A 16,803-nucleotide genomic window follows, 5' to 3' on the forward strand; every position below is an offset into this window, starting at 1 on the left:
TTTAGTAAATACATTATTAATCCCAATTTTGTATTGCTGATTCAAATTGTTAGCCAGGGTTCTTGCAGATAACCAAGAATTTACAACTTTCAGATGAGACTGAAGTAAGATGAAGATTAATGTTGACTGCTATGGATGTAAAATATTACTAGGTCTTTAAGAGTTTATTTGGAAGATATCAGCTCTATAAATATTATTTTGTGGTGCCCCAACTCTCTAGTCAATAACATTTACATGATTAGCTCAATCAGGTGATATTAATTACGGAGAAATTATTTTATAGAATAGCAAGTCATATCACATAATCCGGCATAGCCAAAGACACGACAATAGCAACACCTCCCCCATAAGCATTTCTGTCTCTTCTATAGATGCTATATCCTTGTATTGCTACTGCTGTATCATCAAAGGAATTATCTTAGTGAGTCTCAGAAATGGCTAATATATGAATATTATCTGATGTTAACAAGTTATTGAGTCTAAGGCTACATACAATATTTTAATATGGGCTATTTTGAGCCCTTTCCTGGGTAGCTTCTCACAGATAGACAATCTGTTTGAGGATGTACCACGGTATGCACATAAGGTAGGTACCTCATTTGTTATGTGAGTGAGTAGGCTACTTTTCTTCATTTTATGTTAATTTAGAAAATCCTTTTATTTGTTACATTCTAACAGCCAGTTATCTACCTTTTATAGGGTGACTAGAATTATTAAACTAGACTATTCTCTGGTATATTGTCTGTGTTGTAATGAGTCATATTAGAACACACCAGGAAAGGAGAAGTGGAGCACAAGTGCATTCACTTCACTGTTAACATACTGCCTTGGCAGTCGAGAAGCAATGATTTGCCTCCTCTAGGCCTTTCCTTTCATTGTCTCCTCTCCTCATCTCCTCTCATTATCTCCTCATCTCCTCTCATTGTCTACTCTCCTCATTTCCTCTCCTCATTTCCTCTCATTGTCTACTCTCCTCAGCTCCTCTCCTCATCTCCTTTCATTGTCTCCTCTCCTCATCTCCTCTCTTTGTCAGCTCGCCTCATCTCCTTTCTTCATGTAATTTTATTGTCTCCTCTCCTTATCTCCTCTCATTATGTCCTCTACTCATCTAATCTCATTATCTCCTCTCCTCATCTTCTCATCTCCTCTCATTGTCTCCTCTACTCATCTCCTCTTATTGTCTCCAATCCTCATCTCCTCTGTTTGTCTCCTCTGCTTGTTTCCTCTAGTCTCCTATTGTCTATTCCCTTTCATCCACACTGATATGAAAGATCTGGACAATTCAATTGTTTCTCCATTTTGGCCAAGGTTTTCTGCAGAATTCAAGATCATGCTAGCCCACTGAGCTAAAACCTAGATGTCAGCTCTGAGTGGGAGCTAACATGAGCAACACAATGTTCAGGTGTGGAACAAAGGTTACTCACCATCCCAGCGTAGTTCACAGAACCAGCGTAGTTCACAGAACCAGCTCCAGCAGGAAGAAAGTGAGGTGCTCATTAGTATTGGACCTCAGAATCAGTGGCCTTTAAGAGGCATCAGCAGTGACAATGGACCACAGTCTCTCCTTCTTGTCCCTTGCATGCACACACACACGCACACACACACACACACACACACACACACACATCACACATCACACATCACACACACACGGACGGACGGACGGACGGACGGACGGACACCAATCTCTTGTCCCTGCCTAACATCCGCCTCCTGTATGAAGAGCTCAACTCTGGCCGGGGACTTGAAATGGGTAATTCAGCCATAACATTAGAATTTGCTGTCCTATTTTCCTCATTTAGCGCCTCGTTCCGACACTCAGAATCTTTAATGTGTTGAATCACATATCCTCAAACAGGGCAGCTGGAATTTGAGACAACTGTCCCTCCCTACCCCTCATCCTATTCCCTCTACCTATTTCTTGGCCCCTTCCGCCTGCATAGAGAACATTCTGTGGGGGTGACTTTACTTTATCAATTGTGTAAAAAAGGATCATTATCAGATGGTAATAAGACATTATAAAAGGCTCATGAAAGACTTATAATGTATCTGCATTATAATGCATTATACCTGCAGGCTTTCAGTATAGTGTTGACAATTGGTGTTCTGGTTACTACTATTGTTCAGTAGAATTCTGTAATTATATCATCACACTTTCAAATTCCCTCCAACTTTTGGAGAAAATTGAACAATCACAGTCAAAAATTTCCTCCAACGTAGTGTATTGATCATACCTCTCAAAAGACCAACAAGTTTGATAGAAATCTATTCCTGAGAATAAAGCAATACATGCATTGTTTGACATCAAGTCAATAGCCAGCTAAATGAAGTCAAGAGAATTGAAGTCAAGAGAAGTGCACGGCCAGGCAGATAGGAGTGCTGGGCTGGAGTAGGCCACGGACAGCCATAATTGATTTAACTCGTCCAAGTGCCAAAAGACAAAATACTGTCAATGAGTCTCCCTTTATGTATCAACATTCCCAGAGTCCCCTGCTGCTGACCCACGCCTGAGAAATGCAGTGTTTATTTACTGACACACAGGAATTTGTTTGATTCTAGTTTCTGTTTCTGAATTGTTCAACCGTATGACTGTGCCAAGTTCTTCTTAACTGGCTGGAACAGACGGAACACACAAAGACTGTAAAAGCTGTATTCCTTTCTTTTAACGGTGAATTAGAAATGTACAATGACACCGGGATAATGTGGCAGTGTGTGTGTCACACTGATAATGTGTCTCTGTGGAATGAATGTGCCATGCTCTGCTGAGTCAAATATTAACGTGAGGAGGAAGTGAAACGTGAGGGAGGGGGAGGGGGGCTGGGGACGACAACAAGATGATTAAGCACAACCTGTCTGACAGGTTTATCCTAGCCTAACCACATCACAACAATACCCAAAGACAAAGTGAAGGTTTCCGTGTGTGTAGATACGTGTGTGTAGATGTGTGTCTAGATGTGTGTGTAGATGTGTGTTTAGATGTGTGTGTGTGTGTAGATGGGTGGGTAGACGTGTGTAGATGTGTGTGTAGATGGTTGACAACTCAACATAATCACAAGAGACTATAGTATATAGAGTATATACTCCTATTTCAAACTGTTATCGCTCCCTCTTTCCCTCTCCCCCTCTCCCTCTCTCCCCCTCTCATTCCCCCTGTCCCTCTCCTGTTCCCTCTCTCCCCCATTGCCCTTCAGACCAAATGGATGACTGCTGTGGCATATCAAACTGTTGTGGTACACATGACTGTGTTATGCCTCTGCCAGATTCATTCAACAGGGAAATACAAGGAAACACTCAGAAGAATCCATGCCTCAGTCCATCTCAAAGTGCACTGGATTTATAAGCACATAAGAGCATTGGCATACCACAGTCATACTGTGTACCACAACAGTTTGAAATGCCACAGCAGTCATTCAATTGGTCTGAGAGAGAGAGAGAGAGAGAGAGAGAGAGAGAGAGAGAGAGAGAGAGCGAGAGGTAAGAGGCCCTCAATGGAAAGATAGCTTGTTGAAATAAATCTTTGGATTTCACTGTTTCTGTCCTTAACAATAACTGTTTTTAATCATGCTGTCTCTCCTTCTCATTCTCTCTGTCATTATGACGCTCTCTCACTCTCACTCGCTCACCCTCATTTTCCCTCTCTCCTTCTCTCTCTATTCCCCCCTCTCCCTCAAGCTCTCTCTCTCACACTCACTCCACACACACACACACACACACACACACACACACACACACACACACACACACACACACACACACACACACACACACTCCACACGTACACACACACTCACTCAGTGGCCCAGACACGCGCTTCCCTTTGGCATCCGCCGGTCCCCGTGAGGTGCCCACACACTCCAGACACACACAGAGGCCCTGTTGTCCTGCCCCAGCCCCCAACCACACAGAGACAGACTGGGAATCAGTAATCACATCAAACACAGTGACAGGCCTCACAGAGATGGAGCAAGAGCTCTCTGTCAACAGGGGATAAAGTTTTAGATGAGGGTTATTCACTCACTATTCAGTATAGCTACTCTCTTTAGGTGGATAGGTTTACAATAAGATGTGATATTGTCAGGTTAGTCATGGTCTGTATTCATTATGTCTTAGAAGAAGAAACATCCTGTATGATGAATACATAATATCTTGCTTAGTCAGTGTGGATAGTTTTCAGGTGTATGTACATTTTAACAGTCAACGAAAATCATCCTTATCATCATCATCATGAAAATATCTCAACATTAATATGACCAGCCCTTATCAATCAATGCAACATGAGTTGACGCCTTCTCTGCTGAAGCGCCTGCCCTTTAACGACGTTTTTTTCTACCCGTCACATTTTTTTCACTCCATTTTAACGCGGAAGTCAGTGACGCATATAGTCTACTGTACATTCAGATGCAGATGGGGGCTATGAAATAAACAAAACATCATCGCCATTTAGGTCGGGAGAAAGCGGCGGTGAGTGTTCATTGTTTTGTTCTGCACGTTGCGTACATTTTGAACTGGGATTTGAGCATTTCATCACCGCGGAGCACCTCAGTAAATTATCTGGCTACATTGTAACTGCTGCGTCTTTTATAAAATAATTCTTCCTGAGACGACGCGTGGCTTGATGGACTAGTTTGGACCATACAATTGTGTTAATATCTGCATTTCACGACCGCTGCTGTAGCCTACAGAAATACATAACTGTCAGCAATTCTACAACATACGGAAGTATTACAAATACGGTGGGTGTGATATTACTTAAAATATTATATGAGCGAAATGTGGACGCAGAGCGAATCAGCTGCTTTATTCTGCATAATAGGCTATTAATTTCAACTAGCGCCAGGCTACATAGGTATTCTTGCTGTTTTTCATTTAATTTGCACAATATTTCCGTCACACATTCATTTCCTCTTTGGGAATGCAACCACTAGGTATTCCAGTGTTGACATGAATAATGTTTTATTTGTGAAAACGTGAGATAATCCAGATGAAATATTCTAGGATAGGAGAACATGAATCATATTGCGCTGTTCTTTAGTCTATCATCAAGTATATTAGATCAACTATGGGACGGTGAAGGGATGAGAATGTAGCTTTCATTTTCATATTTCATTATCTGTAATCAAACCTTCACAAACTGCGCGAGCCTAAACTGCGCTGCTGTTGCGCGATCGCGATAGCCAAGCCTACAAAGGGAAGGTTTGTTTCATTGTATAGATCTGACGTTTTACCTAGCATATCTCCAATTATTATGTTTATTGCGAATCGTGTACCTTATGTAGTTAATAGACAAAAGCCTAATGAGTGTGTTTCTTTTCTTGGTCATGTGGTTCCAGCATAGACATTCCGGTCACCATCCGGTCTCTTTCGAAACTGCCCGGTCCCCAGTAGGTAATAAACAGAGAGCGGGTCCCCGGTAGGTAATGAACAGGGAGAGAGAGATGCGATCGATAGGGTGCAGCTGTAGTAGCCCATCTTGACTCATGGGCACAGAGTGATTTGATTTGTGTGTGGATTGCTAGACATCCTAGGAGCCTATTGGATTGCATTGATAAGTATTTATGCAGAATGGGCAGGTTTAGGAACTAGCTTGTGGTTTCATTTGAGCGATAATGGTGAGAGAGGAAATAGTGAATGTTGTAGATACATTTATGATCTGGCATCATTATTCTGAGCAGATCTTTCTTTCTCTCTGTATGTCCTCAAATGAACTCATCTTCTCTCTCAAGTTTTCTTTCCTTTTTACTTCAGTATCACTTCATCATGATGAACGGTTGGATCCGTTTTTCTTCTTTGCTGCCACTAAACTCAATTTCCCACCAATGCATTTACTGCAGTGCTTTGGACTTCATCAACCTCAATTGGATCCTTATTCTTGTACAAATTTCTCAGACTCCTTGTATTTTAGATAGGTGGGTGTGTTTGCTCGCGTGTAGGCTATGCATCCATGTGTGAATGCGTGCCTGTGTAAGTCGCTGCTCTGTATAAGAGCATCTACTAAATTACTTAAATGTGAATGTCATGTGTAAGTGTGTGCGAGTGGGCAATCTTGTGTGCGCTGTGTTTTGTGTACAGTACTGCAACAGGCTAATGAACAAGCCTGATGTGTTCTGTGTACAGTATAGTCCAGTACTTTAACAAGCAGGGTATGTGTGTGTTACATCACACCAGCAACAGGTTACATCGTGACGGCAGTAACAGGAACAGCGGCATCTAGTGGGAAAACCGTGGTACTTTCACACTAATTTATGGTAAAATAATGCAAGCGACTTCAATGGCTAATATCTCTGAATGGGGGAAAACATCACCAGATTCACAGGGAATAGATTGCAAATGATGAAGAAGCAATACTATAAGCCACAGCTCCATACTACTTGTCAAACAGAGCTGATAGTGTATACTGGTTGTTGGGGTGGGGTTGATGTGGGGGTCCGTGGCTTTGATCATTTTATTGGATTCCTCTTACTCAATGGTAGGAAGACGTTTGGCCAATATCGGATGTTGGGTACTATATTTATTGAATATTATGTGAATCCTAAACATTTAAAGGGTGAATTTGAGTGCAATCAATTATCTTAATCTCTCTGAGATCAAATTACATTTCAACAAATAAATGTTTCAGGAATGTTAATCCGATCTGTTTCTAGCTACAGAAATGATTTCAGAACAATCTGAGATGGTGGGTGTCAATCCTCTTTCTTTTTCTTATTGCTCTCTTGTATCTTGAGTAGCATGCAGGCATACACCTGCATAACACAATGTCTCCTGTGGTGGGGCCTTACTGGAACGAATACTGCTGCTATCTGTCATCTGTCATCATGGGAATACCTGCTATACTGTAGTTGGCTTTCTCAAAACACTGTGGACACCGTCACTGTGGAGTTTCTGATTGCTTTCTGTTGGTTAAAAATATGTATTTGACCAAATGTGTGAATGTGCAGTGGGGATATGTAGTCCTGTGTCTATTTACAGAAAGCATATGGTTATATAATGGGTCATAGCATTATTTATTTGAGACTATTCCATTGGTCTTAAAGGGTGGCGAACAGCCCATCTGGCCTGGCTTTGCTCTGCTGTTCTCTTCAGCTGTGTGTTCTCTCCATACAGTATCAGCTTGCTGTCGTTGTGTTAAAGCTAATCTATCCTGGGATGATTGTCAACAGTCCGTATAGTCAGAGGGGTTTTAAGTCAAACCAAGAGGTCCAACAAGCCAGTACTTCCATAAGAAACAGAGTAAAGTAAACTCAGGCAGTTGTGTTGTATTGTATTTGTTTGAATTTAGGCAGCAGTTTGTCCATGAGTTTGTCCATGAGTGCAGCTGCCATGACACTTGTGTGATCACAGAGGGGTTTCCATTGGGTAGACATCTTGGTAATTGATTATCTTTGTTAAACCTGTCAGACCTCCTTACAAACGTAAGAGGAGAGAGACCTGTCAAGAGACAGAGAGAGAAATTATATTTAAGCTTCCCAATTAAGAAGCTAAATCAGGAGAAAGCCCTGTCACATCTGTCAATGAACGTGGTGAAAAAACGACAGGGGAGAAGAGAGAAAGCCAAGCGACTTTCTACTGTTTGCTATGAAATCAATTCATAATTCGTTCTCTTAGAGGTGCGTTTTGAGGAGAGTAATTTTATCCAATTAACTATTAATCTTCCTTTTTTTTTACTCTGTCACTAGGGTTACCATATAACTGTGTAACTGATAGTTATGGATGAATAATGTCATGAAAAAAACAAAAATATCGTAATGGTTAAAAGAAATCATACAAAAATGAATAGCTGACTGAAGATGGGACAGCCGGGCATTTGTATGGCAATTTGACTGGTAAACTCATGGTGGTACACTTGAAATGGCTGCCTGGTATTATAATGCAAACATTTCAATGTTAATGTAGAATGATCATTCAAATTATGTTAACTGATGTGGTCATGCAATGCACTGTAGTTTTTGTAGTCAGTTGCATTGAATCAACAAATTACAACACATATTGATGGGTACACTTCATGCTTTTACTTCCTGCTTCCTCCTCGCAATGGCTGCCAGTTCACCCATTACTCCATCATTGACTTGAATGAGGATGCCCGTTCTATTCATTCTATTTCTATGGCACAGGCAGTCAGGAGCGGAGGAAAGAAGAGGAAAAATGGCCAATTACCTTTATCCAAAATTCCATGACCATCACAGCCCTAGGTGTGACACAGTATGGTGGTGATTCTTAAGAATGTCCTTGCAGTTAAAAGTGAGTTTGGAGTAGCAGTAGATGTATTTGTCAGTTATCACTCATTCCCTATTGTGTTCATTTAAATAGAAGTAGGTTTTTAAACCAAATTAATTGTGGGTAGTGAGGACAAGTAGACTATTTCCTAGAAAGCCCTTGCCTTTTCAGGAAATGCACTCAATAATAATCATCTTTATATGGATTTTTACCAGGTGCAACATACATTTGCAGCTCTTTTGGCTTCAATCATATTTGGCTTGTCATATTTAATCAACGTCAAACTATGGCTGTCTTTCAAAATGCCCACTTGTGTTTCTGTCTGGAGTGTATAGCGAGTATGTATGTCAACTGTCATTTTTCAAGTGTGATTCCAAACATGTTTTATTTTTAAATTGTTCAGGAATAAGGCATCACAATACACACTAAATACTGACCTATCTCTCCCTAATCTCCTTTTCATCCTCATCATCTTCAACATTAGTTTGTGTCTGTAGAAGAGCATTTCCTCTTATGAGAACTCATGTTCAGGAGAGGACTGTATAAAATGTAGTCAGGAGAGGACTGTATAAAATGTAGTCAGGAGAGGACTGTATAAAATGTAGTCAGGAGAGGACTGTATAAAATGTGGTCAGGAGAGGACTGTATAAAATGTAGTCAGGAGAGGACTGTATAAAATGTAGTCAGGAGAGGACTGTATAAAATGTAGTCAGGAGAGGACTGTATAAAATGTAGTCAGGAGAGGACTGTATAAAATGTAGTCAGGAGAGGACTGTATAAAATGTAGTCAGGAGAGGACTGTATAAAATGTGGTCAGGAGAGGACTGTATAAAATGTGGTCAGGAGAGGACTGTATAAAATGTGGTCAGGAGAGGACTGTATCAAATGTGGTCAGGAGAGGACTGTATAAAATGTGGTCAGGAGAGGACTGTATAAAATGTGGTCAGGAGAGGACTGTATAAAATGTGGTCAGGAGAGGACTGTATAAAATGTGGTCAGGAGAGGACTGTATAAAATGTGGTCAGGAGAGGACTATAAAATGTGGTCAGGAGAGGACTGTATAAAATGTGGTCAGGAGAGGACTGTATAAAATGTAGTCAGGAGAGGACTGTATAAAATGTGGTCAGGAGAGGACGGTATAAAATGTGGTCAGGAGAGGACTGTATAAAATGTGGTCAGGAGAGGACTGTATTAAATGTGGTCAGGAGAGGACTGTATAAAATGTGGTCAGGAGAGGACTGTATAAAATGTGGTCAGGAGAGGACTGTATAAAATGTAGTCAGGAGAGGACTGTATAAAATGTAGTCAGGAGAGGACTGTATAAAATGTAGTCAGGAGAGGACTGTATAAAATGTAGTCAGGAGAGGACTGTATAAAATGTAGTCAGGAGAGGACTGTATAAAATGTAGTCAGGAGAGGACTGTATAAAATGTAGTCAGGAGAGGACTGTATAAAATGTAGTCAGGAGAGGACTGTATAAAATGTAGTCAGGAGAGGACTGTATAAAATGTAGTGAGGAGAGGACTGTATAAAATGTAGTCAGGAGAGGACTGTATTAAATGTAGTCAGGTGAAGACTATATAATATCCTCTCTAGTCAGGAGAGGATTGTTTATGGAACATTCCAGGGGTTTCAAAGGCTCTGATGAAATTTGTGTCGAATCAAGAGAATTTACTCTTATCAGAAGTCATGGCCAGGGCAGGATGTTGTACACTATAAAACTTTCCAGTGGGTTTTCTGAGGCTCTAATAAAGTCAATGAGTCTTTATAACTGAGTTAACAAGATGTTTTACTGTGTGGGTGTTCTCTCTCTCTCTCTCTCTCTCTCCTCATTTTCCACTTTCAAAGTCATTCTCTTTATGTATCTCTCCTTGTTCTCTCTCACTGTCCATCTTTCTGTAGACTGGTGTCTCATCACCAGTCTAAAGAAGCTTAGTTGTGCACACAAGGGCAAATTCCTCCTGTTAGTCTTTCAAGCCAGTCCTTTTTGATTGTTCATGAAAAATATGTAGATTGAAACAATCGTGTGACACCCCATCGTGTGACCAGAGTATCCATTATATTGACCAGATACTCAAGTGGCTACTCTAACATTTAAAATAATAATAATAATAGATCTATTCTGAATTGAAAGTCAGTTTGCCTGGGTACCAGTCTCTTTAGCTAATCCACTCCCTGTACTCCATATCAAGTGTGAAAGGCAATGACAAGAAGTGCTAAGGACTGGAATGTTAGATAAAGAGACTGGTGCTCAGACTGGAAGGCATTTGTGAGGAGGCAAGATCAGGTGGGACCTTTCTAGCCAATGAGAGGGCAGATACAGTTGAAGTCAGAAGTTTACATACACTTAGGTTGGAGTCATTAAAACCCGTTCTTCAGCCACTCCACAAATTTCTTGTTAACAAACTATAGTTTTGGCAAGTCGGTTAGGACATCTACTTTGCATGGCACAAGTCATTTTTCCAACAATTGTTTACAGACAGATTATTTCACTTATAATTTACTGAATCACAATTCCAGTGGGTCAGAAGTTTATATACACTGAGTTGACTGTGCCTTTAAACAGCTTGGAAAATTCCAAAAAATTATGTCATGGCTTTAGAATCTTCTGATAGGCCAATTGACATCATTTGAGTCAATTGGAGGTGTACCTGTGGATGTGTTTCAAGGCCTACCTTCAAACTCTTTGCTTGTGCCTCTTTGCTTGACATCATGGGAAAATCTAAAGAAATCAGGCAAGACCACATAAAAAAATTGGAGGTGTACCTGTGGATGCATTTAAAAAAAAATGTATTTATTTCACCTTTATTTCACCAGGGAGGCCAGTTGAGAACAAGTTCTCATTTACAACTGCGACCTGGCCAAGATAAAGCAAAGCAGTGCGACACAAACAACAACACAGAGTTACACATGGAATAAACAAACATACAGTCAGTAACACAACAGAAAAAATCTATAAACAGTGTGTGCAAATGAGGTAAGATAAGGGAGTTAAGGCAATAAATAGGCTGTAGTGGCGAAGTAATTACAATTTAGCAATTAAACACTGGAGTGATAGATGTGCAGAAGATTAATGTGCAAGTAGAGATACTGGGGTGCAAAGGAGCAAAAAAAACTAAATCAATATGGGGATGAGGTAGTTGGATGGTCTATTTACAGATGGGCTATGTACAGGTGCAGTGACCTGTGAGCTGCTCTGACAGCTGATGCTTAAAATTAGTGAGGGAGATATGAGTCTCCAGCTTCAGTGATTTTTGCAATTCATTCCAGTCATTGGCAGCAGAGAACTGGAAGGAAAGGCGACCAAAGGAGGAATAGGCTTTGGGTGTGACCAGTGAAATATACCTGCTGGAGCGCGTGCTACGGGTGGGTGCTGCTATGGTAACCAGTGAGCTGAGATAAGGTGGGGCTTTACCTAGCAAAGACTTATAGATGACCTGGAGCCAGTGGGTTTGGCGACAAATATGAAGCGAGTGCCAGCCAACGAGAGCATACAGGTCACAGTGGTGGGTAGTATATGGGGCTTTGGTGACAAAACGGATGGCACTGTGATAGACTGCATCCAATTTGCTGAGTAGAGTGTTGGAGGCTATTTTGTAAATGACATCGCCGAAGATAAGGATCGGTAGGATAGTTAGATTTACCAGGGTATGTTTGGCAGCATGAGTGAAGGATGCTTTGTTGCGAAATAGGAAGCTGATTCTAGATTTAATTTTGGAATGGAGTTACTTAATATGAGTCTGGAAGGAGAGTTTACAGTCTAACCAGACACCTAGGTATTTGTAATTGTCCACATATTCTAAGTCAGAACCGTCCAGAGTAATGATGCTGGACGGGCGGGCAGGTGCGGGCAGAGATCGGTTGAAGAGCATGCATTTAGTTTTACTTGCATTTAAGAGCAGTTGGAGGCCACGGAAGGAGAGTTGTATGTCATTGATGCTCGTCTGGAGGTTAGTTAACACAGTGTCCAAAGAAGGGCCTACCTTCAAACGCAGTGTCTATTTGCTTGACATCATGGGAAAATCAGAAGAAATCAGCCAAGACCTCAGAAAAAAAATTGTAGACCTCCACAAGTCTGGTTCATCATTGGGAGCAATTTCCAAATGCCTGAAGGTACCACGTTCATCTGTACAAACAATAGTACGCAAGTATAAACACCATGGGACCACGCAACCGCCATACTGCTCAGGAAGGAGACACGTTCTGTCTCCTAGAGATGAACGTACTTTGGTGCGAAATGTGCAAATCAATCCCAGAATAACAGCAAAGGATCTTGTGAAGATGCTTGAGGAAACAGGTTAAAAATTATCTATATCCACAGTAAAACGAGTCCTATATCGACATAACCTGAAAGTCCGCTCAGTTCGGAAGAAGCCACTGCTCCAAAACTGCCATGAAAAAGCCAATCTATGGTTTGCATCTGCACATGGGGATGAATATTGTACTTTTTGGAGAAATGTCCTCTGGACTGATGAAACAAAAATAGAACTGTTTGGCCATAATGACCATCGTTATGTTTGGAGAAAAAAGGGGGAGGGTTGCAAGCCGAGGAACACCATCCCAACTGTGAAGCACGGGGGTGGCAGCATCATGTTGTGGGGGTGCTTTGCTCAGGAGGGACTGGTGCACTTCACAAAATAGATGGCATCATGAGGGAGGAAAATTTAGGTGGATATATTGAAGCAACATCTCAAGACATCAGTCAGGAAGTTAAATCTTGGTCGCAAATGGATCTTCCAAATGGACAATGACCCCAAGCATACTTCCAAAGTTGTGGCAAAATGGCTTAAGGACAACAAAGTCAAGGTATTGGAGTGGCCATCACAAAGCCCTGACCTCAATCCCATAGAAAATGTGTGGGCAGAACTGAAAAAGCGTTTGCGACCAAGGAGGCCTTCAAACCTGACTCAGTTACACCAGCTCTGTCAGGAGGAATGGGACAAAATTCACCTAACTTATTGTGGGAAGCTTGTGGAAGGCTACCTGAAATGTTTGACCCAAGTGAAACAATTTAAAAGCAATGTTACCAACTACTAATTGAGTGTATGTAAGCTTCTGACCCACTGGGAATGTGATGAAAGAAATAAAAGCTGAAATAAATTATTCTCTCTACTATTATTCTGACATTTCACATTCTTAAAATAAAGTGGTGATCCTAACTGACCTAAGACAGGGCATTTCTACTTGGATTAAATGTCAGGAATTGTGAAAAACTGAATTTAAATGTATTTTGCTAAGGTGTATGTAAACTTCGACTTCAACTGTACGCTTGTGAACAACAGGCACAAGTCCGATATAGTGTTTTTTGTCAAAGTTGCCTTGATGTCACGTGTCCTACTCATCAGTACACTCAAAACAACTTAAGCAAGAAACTTCTATTCAATCAAATAAGCCACACGTAGCAAATAAGCCATTTACATTTTTTGTTAATCAAATTCGACACTTCATTGACCTCCATAAAAACTCCTTGCTTGGTGAGCGAAAAAAACGCCACCTGCTGCTTTGCCTCTTCCTCTCTGGTGTGACTCACACATTTCAGTAAATTACTATAGGTCACACCTCTGTCCAATCAATGTAATTTAGTAAATGCCGGATCTCTATGGCAAGAGACATATTTCACCCAAGTTTCGTCAAAATCAGGCCAGTGCTGTCTGAAATATCGTGAGTCAAACAAAGACCGATCCACAGTCCCCTCCCATGATTTCATTTAGGGAGACAATGAGAGAAATATTGACTCAGACACACACACACACACACACAGCTTCTTACCCCTCTGTGTGGTTGTGTCCCGATAATCTCCCGAAGTGTGCACTTGTTCACTTCCCTTCATGGATTTGAAAGGAAATGACTGGTACTATGTAAGAAATATGGTGGGAACTCCCTCTAGCCCATGCCTACACCAATCTAAATCCTTGACATTTTTGGGGAGTAGTGAACGAGTGCAAACTTCAGGAGAAAGGAGATATTATTTGGATGCAACCTGTGTCTTCACTGTGATTATGTCACTGCTTTTATGAAGAGACATTTGCTATGTGTTATTTTTTCTCCACTATGATCAGACTGGCAGCAGCATTAACTATGAGGCGGCAGCATTAACTATGAGGCGGCAGCAATAATATCCTCTACGGCACATATGTCAGAGTCAAGGCCCGCGGGCCACATCCGGCCCGCAAGAAGGTTTTTTACGGCCCCTGGGATGATCTTGATTTATTATTAGAACCGGCCCGCAGCAAGCCGGCAGCCCGCAGATCTTTTACACGCACCAATACTACATTTCCCACAATGCAAAGGTGACGCACCGAGCAGTAGGCTGCTTCATTTCAATATTTATTGGCACAGCAGTCGTCAGCATCACAGTAAAATTAACTTTCAGATACCCATCAAAAATGGCAAAACGGAAGGTGGATACTGAGAACCGGGGGTTTCAAACAAGGTGGGAGTCGGAGTATATGTTCACGAAGGTAGCTGGAAAACCTGTGTGTCTTCTGTGTGGAGAAAGTGTGGCGGTACTGAAAGAGTATAATCTGAGACGACATTATGAAACGAAACACGCGGACAAAAACAAGAATATGGACATGGAACAAAGGCTACAAAAGGCAGAGGAATTAAAACGAGGCCTCAAATCTCGACAGGCTCTGTTCAAAAAAGAGATCGCTAAATCAGCCCGGCCATTTACGGAGGGGGATTTCATCAAAAACTGCATGATTAAAGTTTGTGACGAAGTTTGCCCAGAAAAAAGGCAACTCTTTTTAAATGTGAGTCTGAGCAGAAACACCATTGCCGAGAGAGTAGACCAGTTGTCCATCAATCTAAAAGAGCAGCTTGTGAAAAAGGGAAAAGATTTTATTGCATATTCCTTGGCTGTGGATGAGAGCACCGACATTTCTGACATTGCCCAGTTGTCAATTTTCATCCGCGGAGTGGACTCCAACCTAAGCGTGACAGAGGAGTTTTTGGCTTTACGTCCTATGCATGGCACAACTACGGGGCATGATTTGTATGAAGAGGTGTCAAGATGTGTAAATGAGATGGAGCTGCCTTGGGAAAAACTCGTGGGTTTGACAACCGACGGAGCACCTGCGATGTGTGGACACAGGAGCGGACTGGTGGCGAAGATACGGGAAAAGATGCAAGAGGAAAACGCGACAGGTGAGCTGACAGCTTATCATTGTATCATACACCAGGAAGCGTTGTGCGGTAAAGCCTTGAAAATGGAGCATGTAATGAGCATCATCACGCGCACAGTTAACTTTATCAGAGCCAAAGGTTTGAGTCACCGCCAGTTCAAGGCATTTCTGACGGAGTTAGAAACGGAGCATGGTGATTTGCCTTATCACACAGAGGTGCGATGGCTAAGCCAGGGAAAGGTGCTTCAAAGATGTTTCGAGCTTCGTGAGGAGATTTGTCTGTTCTTGGACAGCAAAGGGAAAGACACAACACAACTCCGAGACGAAATGTTTCTGTGTGAAATGGCTTTTCTGTGTGACATTACGAGTCATCTGAATGCAATAAACTTGCAGCTGCAGGGTCGGGATCGTGTCATCTCTGATATGTACAGTACAGTGAAGGCATTTAAAACCAAACTGACTCTGTGGGAGACGCAGATGCGGAAAGAAAATTTGAGCCACTTTCCCAGCTGCCAGACCATGAAAGAGAAGCTCTCTACCAGTGCGTTCCCGAGCACACAGTTGGCTGATAAAATAGGTATGCTTGCCGCTGACTTTCGACGCCGATTTGCTGACTTTGAAGCACAAAAAAGCAGGTTGGAACTGCTCGGTAACCCATTTGCTGTTGACGTGGAAAGCTCACCACCAAACCTCCAAATGGAGTTGATTGACCTCCAATGCAATGATGCACTGAGGGCAAAATATGCGGCAGTGGGTGCTGCGGAGTTCGCCCGTTTCCTCCCCGGCACAATGCCCCAGCTGCGCATCCAGGCTGCTCAAACGTTGTCTATGTTTGGCAGCACATACCTGTGTGAACAACTGTTTTCTTTGATGAACCTGAACAAAACATCACACAGAAGTCGACTTACTGCTGAACACCTCCACTCAATTCTGAGGATTTCTTCAGCTCAGAGCCTTACCCCGAACATTGATGAACTTGTGGAAAAGATGGGACACCACCAAGTATCACCCTCAACCTCAAACAAGTGAACATTACTGTGCAATCACATATTTAGAGTTTTTACTCAGTTCAAGTTTAAAAGTTAAAATTTAATATTTGTTTTCACTGCATGTTACTTCTCCTTAAACAAAGTGTTGTTTTTGATTAATAGATTGTTGCACTTTATTTTTTTGTATTTCAATCCAATTATATTTTAAAAATATTTCAGTTGAGTGGATGATAGAAAATTGCTATTATTGTTTTTTCTTTGAAGTAAATTTAGCCCACTTTTGCTAAAATAGAAAATATAGTCTACTGATGGTGCCTTGAATACCGGTTTCTTTCATTTAATGTTCATGTTATGGGGATATTTATATAAAGGAAATTTGTCTTTTGTGTCTGTTGAAAATTAAAGATTACTGACAGAGCCATAAGAAAATATTGCTTTATTTATCTGATCATATTGTAATATATTTGTTAGGTTTT

The 16,803-nt window shown here is 41.4% G+C and overlaps 1 protein-coding gene across 4 annotated transcripts in view; it reads left to right on the forward strand.

Moving 5' to 3' along the window:
* The first annotated feature begins 4,343 nt into the window (after positions 1 to 4,343).
* Positions 4,344 to 16,803, forward strand: part of LOC110530763 (E3 ubiquitin-protein ligase MARCHF8) — a 156,555-nt gene continuing 144,095 nt past the window's right edge. For 3 of the 4 annotated variants that reach the window (XM_036987107.1, XM_036987108.1, XM_036987085.1), the window contains exon 1: positions 4,344 to 4,461. The gene's annotated coding sequence lies outside the window, so the exon portion shown is untranslated. Of the gene's footprint in view, positions 4,734 to 16,803 lie in introns of all 4 variants that reach the window. The other variant, XM_036987094.1, reaches the window with a different exon arrangement.

This window comes from Oncorhynchus mykiss, chromosome 1 (assembly GCF_013265735.2).
Source record: "Oncorhynchus mykiss isolate Arlee chromosome 1, USDA_OmykA_1.1, whole genome shotgun sequence".
Classification (NCBI taxonomy): Eukaryota; Metazoa; Chordata; class Actinopteri; order Salmoniformes; family Salmonidae; genus Oncorhynchus; species Oncorhynchus mykiss.